General features: G+C 29.2%; 1 non-coding gene across 1 annotated transcript; it reads right to left on the bottom strand.

Moving 5' to 3' along the window:
* Nucleotides 1–2358: 2358 nt before the first annotated feature.
* Nucleotides 2359–2780, bottom strand: LOC101493411 (uncharacterized). Its single transcript, XR_003470840.2, has 2 exons — nucleotides 2632–2780; nucleotides 2359–2500 (listed from the first exon to the last, which is right to left on the bottom strand). It is a non-coding gene; the product is annotated as an uncharacterized protein (transcript).
* Between the last annotated feature and the right edge of the window lie 3537 nt (nucleotides 2781–6317).

Genomic DNA, 6317 nt, shown 5'->3' with positions numbered 1-6317 from the left:
CAAATTAAAGTTACAAAAAAAAGAGCTAACAAGTCACCATAACACGAGGCTCTATAACTACACACCAACACATCATATTATATGATATATTAAAAAATTAAAATATTTTAAATTATTAATTAATATATTTATTTATTTATTATTTAATAATTAGTTTTATTTTATTAAAAAAATATGAATAGAAATTAAAAGAGGGGTTTAAAGTGTCTTAGAAAACTCGTCTTTCGTTTAATGTTGATCTGACGTTACGGACCAAAGTTGACCTCATTTTATATGGACTAAATCCAAACAAAAAAACTTACAAGACTAAAATTAAAAAATATTATATTTACATAAACCAAATACATATTTAAATCTAAAAATAATTATACTCATAAAGTACATCCATTATAGAGCCTAAAATTACAACTAGATGCACCACTATATCTATATTAACATATCTATATTAACTAACATATCTATTAATATACATGTCATATCAAATATAATCGAAATTCATCACAACCGATTAACATATATCAATTTATTCATTATTCTATAGATATATATAAGTTTTATCACAATTAATAATTTTTCCTTTTTAAAATTTTTTTAGCAAAAATACTTTTTTTTGAATGATTGTTGCCGTCCACCCATATTTTTTTTTTAAGGATCGATGTGGTCGACCTATAGAAACAGAACTGCATCTAGACAAAAATATACCACAAATACTTCCGATACATATGCTTTGTTTGATTTTTCTAATCCCAAAATAATGTTGTAAGTGAACATTAACAAAAGTGTGTATATACTATCGGAAAATTATATCAAAGCTAACATTTCAAAACCAAAATTTCACTATTAAAATAATTATTTTAAAAATATGTTTTCAATATTACTTGTGTTTTTTATTAATTTTTGAGACATTTTAGGGTTATAAAATCGTATTAAATTTTAATTACAAATATACCACTTTTTTATTTTAGTCTCTGTAAATTTTTTGTTTGAATTTAATTCCCGTAAAATTATAGACTATCGATTTTGGTCCCTAACATCAAATTAAAGTTACAAAAAAAAGAGCTAACAAGTCACCATAACACGAGGCTCTATAACTACACACCAACACATCATATTATATGATATATTAAAAAATTAAAATATTTTAAATTATTAATTAATATATTTATTTATTTATTATTTAATAATTAGTTTTATTTTATTAAAAAAATATGAATAGAAATTAAAAGAGGGGTTTAAAGTGTCTTAGAAAACTCGTCTTTCGTTTAATGTTGATCTGACGTTACGGACCAAAGTTGACCTCATTTTATATGGACTAAATCCAAACAAAAAAACTTACAAGACTAAAATTAAAAAATATTATATTTACATAAACCAAATACATATTTAAATCTAAAAATAATTATACTCATAAAGTACATCCATTATAGAGCCTAAAATTACAACTAGATGCACCACTATATCTATATTAACATATCTATATTAACTAACATATCTATTAATATACATGTCATATCAAATATAATCGAAATTCATCACAACCGATTAACATATATCAATTTATTCATTATTCTATAGATATATATAAGTTTTATCACAATTAATAATTTTTCCTTTTTAAAATTTTTTTAGCAAAAATACTTTTTTTTGAATGATTGTTGCCGTCCACCCATATTTTTTTTTTAAGGATCGATGTGGTCGACCTATAGAAACAGAACTGCATCTAGACAAAAATATACCACAAATACTTCCGATACATATGCTTTGTTTGATTTTTCTAATCCCAAAATAATGTTGTAAGTGAACATTAACAAAAGTGTGTATATACTATCGGAAAATTATATCAAAGCTAACATTTCAAAACCAAAATTTCACTATTAAAATAATTATTTTAAAAATATGTTTTCAATATTACTTGTGTTTTTTATTAATTTTTGAGACATTTTAGGGTTATAAAATCGTATTAAATTTTAATAGTTCTAAATCAATAAATCAACCGTTTAAAAAAATATAATGAATTACTAACATCAATACATGATAATAACCTGACATCAACCTCAAAAATTCTATCATAAAAACAATTTGGATGCTAATGGTTTAAATTTCTTAGATCAAATAGTCTGATCCCCACAATTTTTCGACTACAGTTAAATTCAAATCTAAAATCACACTAGATTTTTTATAAATAATTAAACAATTTAGCAACACAATTTCAATCATAAAAAAAACTCTACTTTTATTTCATTATTATTGATAGACTCACACACTCCAAATAAACACCATTCAGTAACAATAACATAGAACTTTTTTGGTAGATAAACTAAACTAAAATACCTTCTTAAAAGAACCCAGATCTAGATCAAGCAACCAAATCAACCAGTATAGATATGAACACGAAGAGCCAAAATGATAACAGCATAGAGCGCAAAGAAGATAAGTGTATGGATGAAAATAGCTTTTCCATTTGTCTTCATTCCACCAAATTCAAGTTGCTTTCCATTTCCTGGAAATGAAAACAACAAGCCTGGTTGAAATAACACAAACAACACTACTCCTATTACAACGGGTGCCCAATCAGACATTTTCCCTTTTTATTTTTTAAAACTATACTGTAAAATTAAAGTAGATCTGTACCAGTTCAATAGAACGGTGACTTTAGATAAAGAGAGTGGGAAAGGGTGTGGGGTGAAGAGAGAGGTATTTGTTGGAAAGTGAAATTTGGAATAGTTTTGAAACAATAGAAAAAGAGTGACACGGGATTGTGATATAAAAAACATTTTCCAGTTTCAGTACTATTAATTTTTAAACAATAAATATTTACTTTCACACATTTATGTATGATATATTAAGTTGATAAAATTATTTATATATATATATATATATATATATATATATGTATGTATATTTATTTAATTTAATTATGGTAAATCTAATAAATAATTTTTAAAAATTTATTTAATTAAAATTAAAATCATTATTAACTCAAAAGTTTAAAATAATTTTTATTCGCTCTCTTACGTCGTCCTTTTACAGTCGTGAGAAGATATATTTATTGTTCATCCACCACTGCAAGAGAATCCTTCATCTATTTTGCATGTGTTTGCGTTAATATCGTCTTAGTGTTGTCGATCACGCACAATCATCATTGTGATGTTTCCCGATTCGTCTTTGATTCTTAATGAATAAATACAAAGATAGACAATAGAGAATATAGGAGACACGGTGAAGAACAGCGGATGAAGATGGTGAAGAACGGTGCATAGAGATATCGAGTGGAGAGAAAAAATTTGGTTATTTTTTATAGAATTTAATAAATAAATATTAATTATTTTAAATACAATAAAAATGAAAACTTTAAAATTTAGTAGTATTATACGTACTAACGTGCATTAGACTATTAATGATTTAATTTGATAATATCAGACTATGTTAAAAAGTTCGGATACAAAAATATGAAAAATGTTTTTTGTTACCATAAAAAAAATATTAACAAAAGACTAATAGACTAATAGTTATATGTATCATTATTTGATTGGTTTGAGTATTCCAATCTATTATTAGTTTTTCCAACTTAGCATTCGCGATTTATTAGTGAAAAACTTATCACACAATATAGCACTGGATTTAAATTGGATAGAGAAATAAGAGATCCAAATCATCGTTTCTTTTTTTCTTTTACTATTATTAAAGAAAAAATAATAAATAGTTGAATGTCTTTGATTTTTAAAATAATATTTATATTTAAATATGTTAAATTTAATTTTATTAAAAATAATGATAAATACACTTAGGGATTTTGCTGTTAAAAATAATTTTTAAGTGTTTTAAAAAAAACTATCCTCTCGCTGAGGATGGCTAGCTCGAGGATGAGATTTTTAAATCGTTGAATCTAAGCTGAGCAAAAAAGTAGGAGTAGAATATGAGGGACACACACACAATTTTATACTGGTTCACCCAAAGATGGCTACGTCCAGTCCTCACACCCTTGTGAGATTTCACTAACTTTCAAACAGATCGATCCTCAACCCGAGGATGATTACAAACTGTGTATTATCAAGCTTCACCAAGCTTACAATCAATTTTCAAATATTTCCAAGCTTCACTCACTAGGAAATTACAAAGTAGAATGAGAGTGATTGATACTTAATACTTTCTCAAATGATATACAAAGATATAGTGTAGGATCAAAGAAAGTAATAAGAGAGGATGTGATTTGCTTCTTGAAAGCTTTAAGATACTTGATCTTTTTATGCAAGTGTGTTGTGTGTCTTCCAATGGAGAGCTTGTATGCATTTTATAGAGATCCAAGCCCTTTATGACCGTTGGAGCTCATTATCAAAGGATCCAAGGTTTTCATCATAATTACAGAACTGTCACTCAACTTGTTAGGCTTAGGCAGAACCCATCCTCTTGCAGCATAGCTTTGATCTTGACATGTCCTTGCTTTTTCTCTTTAATCAAAGTGCAAGGCTGTTTCTGAGCTGCATTTTTCGTAGTCTTTAAGGTCTAGGTTGGCTTCATCTTTTGAGGTGATGTTGACAAGAGAGAAAAAGCCACTTTATGACATAGGACTGTCATACTCAGTCCGAGGATCAGATCTGGCAGCAACATGTGATCTTCCATTTTTGGCTTGTTTCAAGTTGCCTTTTGCTAACTTGACTTCCTTATGAATTAAAACGTGCAAGCCCATTAAATGTTCAAATTTTGACCTTTGCACATGCTTGATAGGTTGCTTTCACTTTTGCTGGCCTATCATCTGACTATACTGCCATCCTCTGCATGATAGATCTAGCCATATTCATCTTTTTCTTTTGACCTTTTGACTCTTACTTTTGAATGCTTTGTTTATTCATGTTTGACATTGATATACAATTGAATAAACACAATTATTCTGGTGAGAAATCAGATTGTCCAAATCTGGAGATATTTCAAATTGCAGCAATTTCCATCCTCGCGCTTGCATCTTACTTTTGAATGTTTTGTTTATTCATGTTTGACATTGTTATGCATTTGAATAAACACATTTGTTCTGGTGAGAGATCAGATTGTCCAAATCTGGAGTTTTTCAAATTGCAGCCCATCCTCACGCTTGCAGCAATTTCCATCCTCACGTGGATTTTCCATCCTCAGGCCAAAATCACATTTTCCTTCTTTTTGCCGTAATGATTAATAACCTATTATCTTATATGAATACACTCAAGAACACATGTTAGTCATTAACCACAATCATAATCTCTTAAGTAATTTTGTTATCATTAAAATCATTTGAGAGATTTTGTCTCAACAATCTCCCCCTTTTTGATGATGACAAAATTCTTTAGATTATGATTTTAAATAAGACAAAGATAAAATGTTTATGCTCCCCCTCAATTATATGTGTAATAATTTTTAAAACTAAAAATCATTACTCCCCCTAAATGTATGCCAAAGTGTTGAAATAACATGATTCTAATCATACAAATGATATCATGATAATTAGATAATCATTTAAAGATTTGTTCAACAAAGCATAAATATGGGTTCATAAGCAACATAACTATTCAACTTAACAACACAATAATTAAACAGTTTTAACAGCATGAACCCAAAGCAACTAGATAATCAAAAAACATAATCACTAAACAGAAAACATAATCATAAAAACATAATCATTCTCCCCCTGAATTTGGCAGCAGCAAAAAGAAATAACAACAGATTTAATCTGATGAGGCTGGTTCATCTGATGAGGATGAGGGAGATGGAACATTAGAGGTTGGCTGGGCTGGTAGCTCAAGAGGATGATCCCCAGGAGCAATGGTAGGAACCAAATGTTTGGTAACCCATTCAAGAATGAGCTCAAATTGAACCAAAGAGTTCTGAAAGTGAGTGAAGCGCTGAAGAATTTTCTTCTGGTCTTTCCTAATTAATTTGAGGAGTTTCATTTGCTTCTTGTTTTCCCCAATCTGTGTGTTAGGAACCGAGCCTTTAGGCTGATCATTGACACTGAAACTCTTATTCTGAGAGCTCCCAGCCTTGTCCTTTGACTGGTTATGAGTTGTGGCAGTAAAGAAGGAGTCAAGGGAACTGAACACACCTGTAACCTCAGGGAGAGGTTGAGCAGTTTTGTCAAAGTTTGCAGCAGGAGGAATTTGTTGCGAAAAATCTGGTGGAGGGATTACATCTTCATCCACTGGCACAGTGGGAGGAGAAGCCATAGGCACATCCGTAGGAGATGGAGGGTAAGATAGATTCAGATCAAAGTATAACTCCTCACCATCTTCCATATGTTGAGGAGAAGTGGATTTTGAGGCATCCTCAGGGATAGGATCGGCTTCACGAAG

The sequence above is a fragment of the Cicer arietinum genome, chromosome 3, assembly GCF_000331145.2.
Source record: "Cicer arietinum cultivar CDC Frontier isolate Library 1 chromosome 3, Cicar.CDCFrontier_v2.0, whole genome shotgun sequence".
In the NCBI taxonomy this organism is placed as follows: Eukaryota; Viridiplantae; Streptophyta; class Magnoliopsida; order Fabales; family Fabaceae; genus Cicer; species Cicer arietinum.
The sequence above is the reverse complement of the archived record's forward strand: the minus strand, read 5'-3'. Positions and strand labels throughout refer to the sequence as shown.